Source organism: Panthera pardus, unplaced genomic scaffold, assembly GCF_024362965.1.
Source record: "Panthera pardus isolate Hobbes unplaced genomic scaffold, ASM2436296v1 HiC_scaffold_24, whole genome shotgun sequence".
Classification (NCBI taxonomy): domain Eukaryota; kingdom Metazoa; phylum Chordata; class Mammalia; order Carnivora; family Felidae; genus Panthera; species Panthera pardus.
The window spans coordinates 109,273,363-109,286,540 of NW_026526810.1; the positions used below are offsets into that span (position 1 = coordinate 109,273,363).

At 41.3% G+C, this 13,178-nt stretch overlaps 1 protein-coding gene across 15 annotated transcripts in view; it reads left to right on the forward strand.

Annotated features, from left to right (window-relative positions):
* The window catches only part of RGS6 (regulator of G protein signaling 6), a 603,251-nt gene that overhangs the window by 80,199 nt on the left and 509,874 nt on the right, over positions 1 to 13,178 (forward strand). The window lies entirely within an intron of this gene.

The window sequence follows — 13,178 nt, forward strand, 5'->3', positions numbered from 1 at the left end:
TGTTGTGTTTTTATAATGAATGGATGTTGAATTTTGTCAAGTGTTTTATTCTGCAGCTATAGAAATGATCATATGATTTTGTCCTTCATTTCATTAGTGTGTTGTATCATATGTATTGATTTGCATACACTGAACTTCCTTGCATCCCAGGGATAAGTCCCACTTTATCATGGTATGTGATACTTTTAATGTGCTGTTGGATTTGGTTTGCTAGTGTTTTGTTAAGGATTTTTGCATCTATATTCAAAAGGGTTATTGGCTTGCAGTTTTTCTTTTCTTGCAGTAGCTTTGTGTACCTTTGATATCAGGGTAATTCTGGCCTCTGAAATGAGTTTGGGAGTGTCCCTTCTTCCTCGATTTTTGAAAGAGTTTGAGAAGGATTGGTGTTAATTTTTTAAATGTTTGTTTGAATCCACCAGTGAAACCAGTAGTCCTGTGATTTTCTTTGTCGTGAGCTTAAAAAAAAGTTTATTTATTTATTTTGAGGTGGGGAGGGGCAGAGAGAGAGGGAGAGAGAGAATCCCAAGCAGCTCCATGCTCATCATGGAGCCCAACATGGGGGCTCCATGACCATGAGACCAGGACTTGAGCCAAAATCAGGAGTTGGACACCAAACTGACTGAGCTACCCAGGCACTCCTGTTGTGAGATTTTTGATTAATGATTTAATCTCATGACTCATTGTTGGTCTCTTCAGATTTTCTATTTCTTTATGATTCAGTCTTGGTATGTTGTATGTGTATATGAATTTATCCATTACTTCTAGGTTATCCAACTTGTTGGTGTATAATTATTCATAGTAGTCTTTTATGATATTTTTATTTCTGTGGTATCAGTTATTATTAACTTTGTTTACCTTTTCTATTATTTTTCTAGTCTCTGTTTCATTTACCTCCACTCTAATCTTTATTCCTTCCTTGTGCTCATTTTGGGATTAGTTCTTCTTTTTTTTATTTCCTTGAGGTGTAAAATTAGATTGTTTAAAATCTTTCTTGTTTCTTTTAATGTAGGTTTATTGCTATAAACTTTCCTCTTAAAACTGCTTTTGCTGCAAGCTATAGGTTTTGATATGTTGTTTCCATTTTTGTGTGCTTCAAGATATTTTTGGATTTCCTTTTATTTCTTTAATGATCCATTGGCCATTCAGAAGTGCGTTAATTTTTACATTTATGAATTTTCCAGCTTTCCTCCTGTTATTGATTTCTAGGTTCATACCACTGTGGTTGGAATAGATAATTGATTTCATTTTAATCTTACTAAATTTTTTAAAGCCTTGGTTGTATATTAGTATATGATCTGTCCTAGAGAAAGTTCTGTGTGCAGTTGAGAAGAATGTGTATTCTGGTGCTCTTGGATGGAATGTTCTTTATATCTATTAGGTCTGTTTTGTCTAAAGTGAACTTTAAGTTCAGTGTTTCCTTATTGAGTTCTGTCTGGGTGGTCTATTTATTGTTGAAAGTGGAGTATGAAGTCCCTTGCTATTTTCATATTGTTGTCTATTACTTCTTTCAGATCTGTTAGTATTTGCTTAATATAGTCATGTGTTCATTGTTGGGTGCGTATATATTACAACTGTTATATCTTCTTGATGAATTAACCCCTTTATCATTATATAATAACTTTCTTTTGTTATGGTTTTTGACTTGAAGTCTATTTTGTCTGGTGTAAGTACAGTTACCCCTGCTCCCTTTTGTTTTCCATTTGCATGGAATATTTATTCCCATCCTTTCACTTTCAACAATATATGTTCTTAAAGTTGAAGTGAGTCTCTGGTAGGCAGGATATAATTGGGCTTTTGTTGTTGTTGTTGTTGTTGTTAATCCATTCAGCTACTCTATGACTTTTGATTAGAGAATTTAATTCATTTACAGTCAATGTAACTATTGATAGATAAGGACTTACTGTTACCATCTTGTAATCGTGTTTTGGCTATTTTGTAGTTCCTTTGTTTCATTCTTCCTCTCTTGCTATCTTCTTTTGTGATTTGATTTTCTATAGTGTATGCTTAAGTTTATTTCTCTTTCTTTTTTGCGTATGTAGTATAGTTTTTTGACTTGAGGTTATTATGAGACTTATGTAAAATATAATAGTCTATTTTAGGATGATAACTTTGCATACAAAAACCTTACCTTTTACTTCCCCCTTTTATGTTTTTGTTTTTTAATTTTAATGTTTATTTATTTTTGAGAGAGAGAGAGAAAGAGAGAGAGCGAGAGCATGAGCAGGAGAGGAACAGAGAGAGAGGGAGACACAGAATCCGGAGCAGACTCCAGGCTCTGAACTGTCAGCAGAGAGGCTGATGTGGGGCTCAAACTCATGAATGATGAGATCATGACCTGAGCTGAAGTCAGACTCTTAACTGAATGAGCCACCCAGGTGCCCCTCCCCCTTTTATGTTTTTGATAGCACAACTTACATCTTTTTATATCATGTATCCATTAAAAAATCATTGTACCTATAGTTGGTTTTTTTTTTTTAAGATTTTTTATTTTCTTAAGTAATCTCTATGCCCAACGTGGGGCTCGAACTTACAACCCTGAGATCAAGAGTTGTGTGCTCTACTGACTGAGCCAGCCAGGTACCCTGTACCTAGTTATTTTAAGTCATTTTTTCTTAAAAGTTTTTTTTCCTTTATATCAGAGTTAAGTGATTTAAACACTACCTGTACAGTATTAGGGTTTTCTGAATTTGATTATATACCTACTTTTACCAGTGAATTATATACTTTCAGATTTTTTATGCTATTAATATCCTTTCATTTCTACTTGAGGACTCTCTTTAGTGTTTCTTGTAAGGTATGTTTAGTGGTGATAAACTCCCTCAGCTTTTGTTTGTCTGGGAAGTTCTCTATTAACCTTCATTTTCAAAGGGCATCTTTGATGGGTAAAGTATTCTGGGTTGGCAGTTTTTTCTTCTAGCACTTTGAATATATTATCCTGTTCTTTCTGAGCCTGCAAGATTTCTGCCAAGAAATCAGCTGATAGCTTTATAAGCGTTCTCTTGTATATAACACATTTCTTTCTCTTGCTGCTTTCAAAATTCTTTCTTTGTCTATGATTTTTGATAGTTTTATTGTAACTTGTTTTAGTGAAGTCATCATTGGGTCAAGCTTATTGAGGACCCATGAGATGAGCTTCATGTACCTGGATGTCTTGATCTCTCCCAAGATTTGGGAAGCGTTCAGCTATTAGCAGAGAAACTACTTCTTTTGGCCATCCAAATTACTCCCAAGTGCCTACCAATTTACATGTAAAACTCCCTTTTCTGTCATTTAAGCATTCAACCAACTGACGCCAAACTAATTTTAGTCTTGTATCACATGATTCCATAATACATACCCAGTTCTCTGGGCAAACAGACCCAATCCAAACACAGCTTGAGCTTTCTCTCTCCTTTGTTTAACCTGTTTTACGTTCTTGAAATGTCTTCAGTTTCTCGGCCTCAACCCTAAGTCTTCATCTGTCAGAATTCTGGACTGTTCTCAATACTGAGATAAAAATTCTACCTAAACATCAGTTCCTAATTTTTAAGGACAGAAGTGACTCCCTCCACCGCCATTTGCTTCTGATGATATTTCTATTACTTTCTTTAAAAAAATTTTTTTTTAACATTTATTCACTTATTGAGAGATGGAGAGAAACAGAGCATGAGTGGGGGAGGGACAGAGAGAGAGGGAGACAGAGAGTCAGAAACAGGCTCCAGGCTCTGAGCTGTCAGCACAGAGCCCGATGCAGGGTTCAAACCCCCCCCACTGTGAGATCATGACCTGAGCTGAAGTCAGACGCCCAGACTGAGCCACCTAGGCACCCCTGTATTGCTTTCTTTTAAAACAATTTTTTTGTGTTTATTTATTTTTAAGAGAGAGAAAGAGAGACAGAGCACGAATGGAGAAGGGGCAGAGAGAGAGGGAGACACAGAATCTGAAGCAGGCTCCAGGCTCTGAGCTGTCAACACAGTCCTGATGTGGGGCTCAAACTCACGAGCTATGGGATCATGACCTAAGCTGAAGTTGGATGCTTAACCAACTGAGCCACCGAGAGGCCCTGATAATTATATTACTTTCAAGTCAACTATAACCTACTTATTTGTTGGACAGCTTTTGTGTGTGTCTTCTCCATCTAGCTTCATTGGAAGACCCTTGAGAATTGGATCTAATTCATTTTTGTATTCCCTGTAGGACTTGCATGGTTCCTTGAATATAGTGATTTTCCATAGATGAAAATGACACGTTGGGACACCTGGGTGGCTCAGTCGGTTGAGCATCTGACTCTTGGTTTCAACTCAGGTCATGATCTCATGGTTGTGAGATTGAGTCCCACATCGGGCTCCGCACTGAGCATGGAGCCTGCTTTGGATTCTTTCTCTCCCTCTCTTTCTGCCTCTGCCTCTCTCTCTCTCTCTCTCTCTCTCTCTCTCTCTCTCTCAAAATAAATAAATAAACATAAAAAAGTGGCATGCCTTAATCCTGTTCTTTTTTTGTTTTTAATGTATCCCATTCTTTTATTGAGGTAGAGGTAGACATAAAGTCTCTTAGATGCCTTAATCCTGTTCCTGTGGATCCTGACTCTAGAAGAAAGGAAACCTCCATTTAGAGCTTTGATATAGATTGAATTTTGTCCCCCCACCCCCCAACTGTATTGAAGCCCTTACCACCTTTACCTCAAATGGTGATCTTATTTGGAAATAGAGTCATTGCAGGTATAATTAGTTAAGATTAGGTCATACTAGAGTAAGGTGGCCCTTATTTCAATATGACTGATGTCCTTACAAAAAGAGAGATTTGGACACAGACACACACAAAGAGAACACCATGTAAAGATTGGAGTTCTGCCATAGCTAAGGATCTGTCATACTGGAGGGAAGACTGAAACACATTTCTTTCTGGAGCATTAAGAGAGAGCAATACCCTGATGGCACCTTCATCTCAGACTTGTAGCCTCCAGAACTGTGAGACAGTCCATTTGTGTTGTTCAAACCTCTCAGTTGTAGTACTTTGTTGTGGCAGCACCAAGAAACTCCTACCAGCCTGCATTTTCACCATCCTCAGAGAAACAAGAATGGAGTATTTTAAATAATCGTTTTCTTGGTAGAGCTGAGGGCTGAGGTAGGGTAGCCTGATAACAAAGGAACCAGAACCTTCTCTATAATTTGCACCCCTGGTCCTTGGTCTAGACTGAGTTCTTATGTCCCTCAGAGAATCTTTAACACTGGAAACTCAGCATGTCAGAACTGGACAGTCTTTCATCTTTTGTTTTATTTTGTTTTTAATGTTTATTTCTGAGAGAGAGAGAGAGAGAGAGAGAGAGGTGGGGGAGGGCAGAGAGAGAGGGAGACACAGAATCCAAAGCAGGCTCCAGGTTCTGAGCTGTCAGCACAGAACCAGATGTGGGGCTCTAACCCATGAACCCTGAGATCATTACTTGAACCGAAGTCAGACATTTAACCCACTGAGCCACCCAGGTGCCCTTGGACAGTCTTTTATCTTTAACCCTCTTCCTCCCTCCTAAGCCTCTCTCAGTTATTATTACCATGTTCCTGTCAGTCCCTCTGGCTAAAGCCTCTGTGAGCCCTCCCTTTTCTTATCCCCAATTTAAAAAGGCTAGATTTCTTCCATTTTTTGAAAAATAGGAAGATCTGGCAACATCAGATCCTCATACTGATGGCAATAATTGGACAGACGGAGGGGCAGACCCTTAATGCAGAGAATGTGTTCTCAGTCCTGCCCGATAGCACCATGCCTGAGCCTTGTCTGCGTTGGGGACTGGGACTCTGGTGGGATGAAGTGAGAACACTGCCTCTTTTCTCACAGGGCGCTAAGCGTAGACTTTCTGATCCTGGACTGAGTCAGACTGAAGATTTGTATCCTGCTCTGTCACCGGCTGGGAGGCAGCCACGGAGAGGCTCCTTAAACAGGGCCTCTGTTTACTAATCTGTAAATGAGATGGTAATAGAGGTCACTTCATAGGGGTGTTGAGAGAATTAAATGACTTCATGCACATCAGGAGGTTAGAACCTGGCACATAGCAGGTGCTTCATAAATGATCATTTAATTGTATTGTTATATATGCAAGAAACTCTTATTGGCATTTATCCAAACAGCCTTATTATTTTTCATAAAGGAGAGCATAGTCAATCTTCAGTTTTTCTTTGCTTTCCCCCCGTTCCTCACCAGTTTCACACACATTAAGAAATGTGGTAATTTATACACACAGACTCAGGGCTGGCCTAGCAGGGAATTTGGAGCACAGCTTCTGGGATCTAAAGTGGCTGAGCTCCTGGGCCTCTCCTGGCTGCTGAGTCCCCTGTGCTTATCTGCCTTCGATGTTGCTTAGGTTCTAGTGACCAAGGGCACAGCTTGGTGACTGGCCTCCCGAGGCCTCCGGAGTCGCCGGGGGGTGCCTCTAATTAGGTACACTGTTGAGCACACAGGTATTTATCCTGGAGGCAAGAAAGGCTGCTGGGAATAGCTGCTTAACATGAAACGCAGACAGCACGTCCAGTGTTGGTTAGAAGCAAGTTAACTATGATTTGAGGCATTGGCAAAGCCCAGGTAAGCCAACAGAGAGAACCCCAAACCCAGTCGTTTGCAACATATCCCCTTATTGGGCCACTCCTAAGCTGAGCGGATTCATTCAGCTGATATTTACTGATTGAATCCCCATAAACTGTAGGGATTTATTAAGCAATTCCTGAGTGTCAGATACATACAGTACAAGGTGTTAACGATAAACGAAATGATGAGTGAGACACAGTCCTGCCTGTAAGGAGTTTATAATCTGGTCATTGGGATTGACGGATGAGCTAATAGTGGTTTTGGGGTTGGGGGGTAGTCACAGATGTGGGTTACAGTATCCCAGAGTGGAGGAATCCTGACTCAGCAGGGGGGCAACGAGGGGACCATCATACTTGTCATTTTTTATCTAATGCCCTATAAGATTGACTTTTGTGAAGATAAGGATTGTGACTGTCTTTTTATTGCTGTATCTCCAGGGCTAGCCCAGTGGTTGGCGTATGGTAGAGGCTCAATTAACATTCGGTAAATAAGGCAATTAAATAGTGTCTAAGCTGAGAACTGAAGGATGAGGTGTTAGCCAGGAGGAAAGTGTGTGTGTGTGTGTGTGTGTGTGTGTGTGTGTGTGTGTGTGTGTGTAGGTGGGATAGAAGAGTGGCAGTAGGAAATAAAATGGTGAGAAAGGACATCATGGGGAGGGGGTGGCATGTACTCCTTGGGAAGGACAAAGACTGGTTCTGGAAACGTTTGCTCCTACAGTAGGGTGGTATAGAGGCAATTCAAGAGGCATGGGAAAGGCTGATGGTGAAAACAACACAGAATTATTAAATATTTAAACAAGAAAGACTGGTTGGATTTGACATGTATGTTTAAGGTGCAGGAAAGGGATTGGATTGAGGAGGACAGAGTAGAAGCAGAGAGGCCGATTCGAGGGCTTCTGTAGCAATCTTGATTGGAGATGGAGGCGGCTGGACAAATTACTGACAATGGAGATGGGGATGTGGATAGATTCCAAAGCAACTAAGGATATAGAATTGTCAAGTCCTGGCAACTGTGTCTAGAGACGGAAGGAAGGAATAGCACTGCACCTTTAAATAATTTTTTTTAATGTTTATTTATTTCTGAGACAGAGAGAGAGAGAGAGAGAGAGAGAGACAGAATGTGAGCAGGGGAGAGGCAGAGAGAGGGAGACATGGAATCCAAAGCAGGCTCCAGGCCCTGAGCTCTCAGCACAGAGCCCGATGCAGGGCTCGAACCCACAAACCACGAGGTCATGACCCGAGCAGAAGTTGGACGCCCGACCAACCGAGCCACCCAGGTGCCCGGCACTGCATCTTTAAAGGATGCTAGCATCATTCACTTACTTGATAAACAACAGAGGAAGAGTAGAAGTGGGGGAGATAAAACCACATGTGGACACACTGAGCTTGAGTTGCCTACAGGAGGTTCAGTGGGCAGGTGCATACATCAGGCTTAACCTCAGGAGATGGATCTGGCTTGATATACAGGTTTAGATGCTCATTAGCATAGAAGATCAGGGCTTTATAACCTAGCAGGTCCATTGATAACATTCAGAAGGCCCATGAACCTTGGAAATTACATTGGAGTTTTAATGCATGTGCATTGTTCTGGAGAGTTAGCTTTGTATTAACCTTTCCAAATAAGTTAACTCTTGATCCTTAGGGCCACTGGAACTAGAAGAGAGGTGGGATTGCTCAAGCAGAGGTAGGAGGAAGAGAGCTGTGGAGCGTTTGGGGGATGGGGGCACTGTGCTGACTCCGCGGTGGGGGGTGGTATGTGGGGAATGAGATGAAGATTTACAGAAAACATTAGCTTGACTGTTTATAAAGTGCTTTTACAGACACTGTCATTTCATGTCTCAGTAACTCAACTAGATATTTATCATTTGGCTCTGTGTCAGAGTTCAGTACAAGACACAGAAACTTGGCTATAAATTTTCAAACAAGAAGGGATTTAATACAGAGAATTGGGTGCTTACAAAATCACTGGAAGGGTGAGCCTCAGGGGAAAAATTTCCAGAACAATATGGGACCAAGGTCAGAAGGCACCCTTGCAGTTGCCATCCTGGTATTGGCAAGCTGGGATCAGAAAGTCCCTGTGGCTGCTGCCATTGCTGCAGCTGCTTTTTGACCCTCAGAAAGCTGGAGAAGGGCACTGGGACACTGCTGGGGTTCAAAAGTCTTATGTTTCCATGACTTTCCTTTATGGCAGTGAGCAGTCAAGGAGCCAGAAGATCACCCCCATCTTACCCACCTACACTTCCTTGCATGAATGCATATAATTAGTGGAACCCAGTTAACCCCTGCACCCCTAGATTCAGGGAAGTCTGGAAAATATCTTTATTCTACCTCTCCACCTAAAAAAGAGAGTGAAATGGAGGTAGAGAAGAGGTTCCCCACCACCCCCCCCCCCCGAAGGTACAGATAGCACATGTTCTAGTCTTAAAATACGTGGTCTGTATTGTAGCTACCCAGCTTTATTATTGCAGTGCAAAAGCAGCCATAGTAAGCATATGTAAGAATGAGCATGGTTGTGTTCTAATAAAACTTTATTTATAAAAATAGGTAGTGGGCTGGATTTGGCCTATGGGCCATAGTTTGCCCACCCCTGAGGTAAGCAAATCAATTCACCGTAATTATAATGGGTTCATTTTACAGATGAGGGAACTAAACCATTTAGCCAGTGTAAGCGATTTAGAGCCATTTAGCCAGTATAAGTGAAAACATACCCTCATTATTTTGGTTTCAAAGTTCAGGCTATTTTCAGCAAACCTTGATGCTGAGCCCATCTCTTTGAGAGACTTGTGATCTAAAGAGGAGATAAAGTGTCCAATTCACAGACCATGGTAAAGGCCCCAAGAATTGCAATGCCTTGTAGGCATGTCAAACACTCTTCTCTTTGACAGAAGAAATTAAAAAAAAAAAAGTTATTTGAGCTAGGTGTTGAAGAAAGGTATAACTTTAATAGGTAGAGATAGTAAGGGGCAGGTGGGGCACAAAAAAGCATTTAAAGTGGCGTGGGAAACTTCAAGGCAAGTTTACGAAAACAGCTGGAATCCAAACCCATCTGAACCCTGCATCCTTCTGGGTTTTGAGAGAGGAAGGCTGGATTATGGGAAACCTTGGATGATAGGATTAAAAATCTGGATTTAAAAAGCAGAAACCCTGGCAATTTTTGAACAGGGCTGTGATACACACACATTACTACAGGAAGAATGATCTGGTGGTATTGTGGTACAGAAGTTTTTGACTCAAAAGCTACGGCCAACAAGAATTCACACAGGAAGTGATTGCAGTATCTTTTCATGCAAAGGAAGCAGTGGATATGAGGGACTTCTTGAGCCATTCATGACACTTGGAAATTTATAAATGTAGGTGGGTTGGAAGGATGGCTTTGATATTGAAAAATGAGAAGAACAAAAGTTAGTCAGGAATAGGATGTTGTTTGTGTAGGAGACATGGTGGGTTCCATCTTGGATATTAGGTAATGAGTGGGAGAAATGGAAATATGGGGCAGGCAACTAGAAATATGGGCTTCATTTTCAAGAGAGAGGTGGTTGGGTGTTGTCACATACAGCTGGACAGAGAGCCACAGAAAAGCTCATGTCTCTGATGGTTGTGGGTGGTAGGGAATACCCAAGGCAGAAACCAGGGGTCTTAGGTCATCAAGAGCCAGGAGAGGCAATGGAGTAGGGAAAATAGGTGGAGTGCCAGGGTGAGTATTATCAGAGGAGTCAGGGGAGGAGCTATTTCCAGAAAAGGGAATGGCCAGTAGTGTTACATGCCACAAGGAGGACAAGAAATGTTCATGAAGGGCCACTTGACTTGGTGATGACACAGCTGTGGTGGGTGAACTCTGAGAGAGCTGTTTAGTGTATGGTAAGCAAACGGAGGAAGAAGTTGTGGACTGTTCCCTCGAGGAATTCGATATTGGAAGGAAAGAGGAGAGAAGATGGGAGACTAAAATTTATTTGTGTTAAAGTTGGTTAATTCTTCAGTGCCTAAATACCATAAATGACTTCCCTCGTCCGAACGTATCCTGATTTCTCCCCCTCCCCGACCAGGAGTTCCTAAAGGAAAGGGGGTCAAAGGAAGAACACCATCTATTCTCTCTTGATTCCAGGATCTGTTTTTTGGCCAGCTGTTTGTGTCTGACTTGACTTTGCTGTTTGGTTCCGCCGATGGCCTCTCCTGGCAACCTGTGAGGTAATACACAAATGTGTGTGGTGGTTAAGCAACCGCTTCCAGCCGTGGAGGCTCAGCTAAATTTGGAACACGCATGAGTCCCAATCTAAGTCTCCGTTCAGTGGGGAAAAAATAAGTCCCTGACTCTGAAATTTCAGAGGTCATACATTTACGGAATATGAAATCAGTGTGCTGATGATTTTTGCCTTACCTCACTGGATTCCTTTAAAATCTACTAGAGAATTGCTGTGCAGTGAAAATTTCGTTCTCTCCAGGATCTTTTCTAGAAAAGAAAGTAGGTATGGCCAAGCTCCAGAAGGAATGGAGTATCTCACACCAGTGCTTTTTATGACAATAAGCAAAAGCAACATACACGACAATGACAACAAAGCAAACAAACTCTAGGGTCAGATGGAAATGATTTTATCTCTCTAAATTAAGATTCTTTCTTTTATATTTTTCTTTTTTCTTTTTTTTGAAAAATTGGGCGTGGAGCCCAATGTGGGGCTTGAACTCACAGTTGTGAGGTGAGATGAAGGGTTGGATGCTTAACTGACTGAGCCACCCAGGCACCCCGAGGCTCTTTTTTTATTCTAACTCTTATTTCCTTTCACACCTTGGTTAGTGGCTTCCACAACGTAATCAGCTTGGTCTCAAGTCGGTTATGAAATGGATGCATCGAGATGTAACTTGGATTAATATTCTTCTCTCAGTCAAATTCACTTCCTTACTCTTACATTTAAACCACTATGTTATTCTCAAAGGCCCTAAGCTGTGTTTCTCTGGAGCTGTTTAGCGACCGGAAGTGGTCTAGTCCTCCTTCCCATTGTGTAGAACTTCAGTTTTTGAAGTGTTTAGGTATCCAGTCATTTCATTCGACCCCACAACAATCTGTGAGATAGGCAGTATTATCATTAAGCCCATCTTACAGATAAAGGAACTGAGATTCAGAGTGGTTAGTTAATTGGATCAGAGTCACATAGGATGCCAGCAGCAGATTCAAGGCTAAAGCTCAAGTTCCTCTAGCTCTAAATTTATCCCGTTTTATTCCCATGGTGCTTTGGGTGTCATTTTTGACATGAGTGTTTTCTTTCATTCTTAAACACTTCAGTGAATAAGCTTTGTACACCATCAGGTTGGTTTCTGGTAGTACATTGATTGTGGAGGGCTAGGGGCAGAAACCACAGCCTTGAAGCGACAGCTCCCCTTCTCGGAGGTTTGGCCTTTATTGAATGGAGGGCTCTTGTTAAGGAAAGGTATGCATTGAAATAAGAGGCTTGCCAATCTTTCAAAAAGTGGAAGTTTCTGGGCTCCTTGGGGATGGCTAATGATAGTGATTATGGAGGAGTTTGCAGATGTGAAGTACGTTATAAATGCTGGAGGAGCGGCTGGCGGTAGAGTGTGTTTCTGGGGAGATGGGTATTTGCATTTTTTATCTTCTGGACACTGCTGACTTTGGCACACTCGTGTTTTCCATAAACAAGCCTGTTTTGCTTCTCTCTAGAAACAGGTCCGTTATCTAGCTTCGTGGCGGTTTTCTGTACGTGTGAGCTTGTGCTCCAGTGAAATTGAACGCTTGTACTGCTGCAAGACTGAATTTAGTGACGTTGCCAATATCTTAGCCCTCAAGTAGTCTTTAAATATCCTTAGCCTTGGGAGCTGGCCCAAGAAACTGCTTATTCTTTTCCCCATACCACTCAGCGTATAAATCCCGAATTACTGCTGACCAAAGATAGGTAAAGTACAAATCAATAAGCATTTTGTTCCTATATTTTAGGGAATGAGACAACGAGTGAGAGAAAACCCTTTGATGAGGGCTTCAGATTATTGTCATTGTTCTACAGATTAACAGGGCTGAGGCTATCATTATTATTCTCATTCGTTGACTACCATGTCCTTACATTGCACCAAAAGGGGTTTTTAGTAGCTTTTTGAAATATAACTCATATACCAACAATTCACACATTCAAGGTATACCGTTCAATGGTGTGTGGCGTGTTACATTATCAATTTTTTCTAAGTTTATTTATTTATTTCGAAAGAGAGAGAGTGAGCAGTAGGGAAGGGGCAGAGGGAGAGAGAGAGGGAGAGAGAGAGGGAGAGAGAATCCCAAGCAGTACATTCTTAATTTTTTAAAGTTATGGTCAAAGACATAAAACATAAAATTTGCCATCTTAACCATGTTTAATGTGCAATTCAGTGGCATCAGTTATACTCACAGTTTTGTGCAACTGTCACCACTATTTCCAAAGTCTTTTTTATCGCCTCAAACAGAAACGCCGTACTCATTTAACAATAACTCCACCTGAAAGGATTTTTGAATGTGCTTTGATTGCTACCTTCGTATGTGAGCAAAGCCTTTGAGGAAGATTCTGTTTATTCTTTGCGGGAAGTTCCATATGGTACGTGACACAGGCTGGGTGCCCTCGGGAAGCAGCCTCTGGGATGAGTAGGCAGGACATC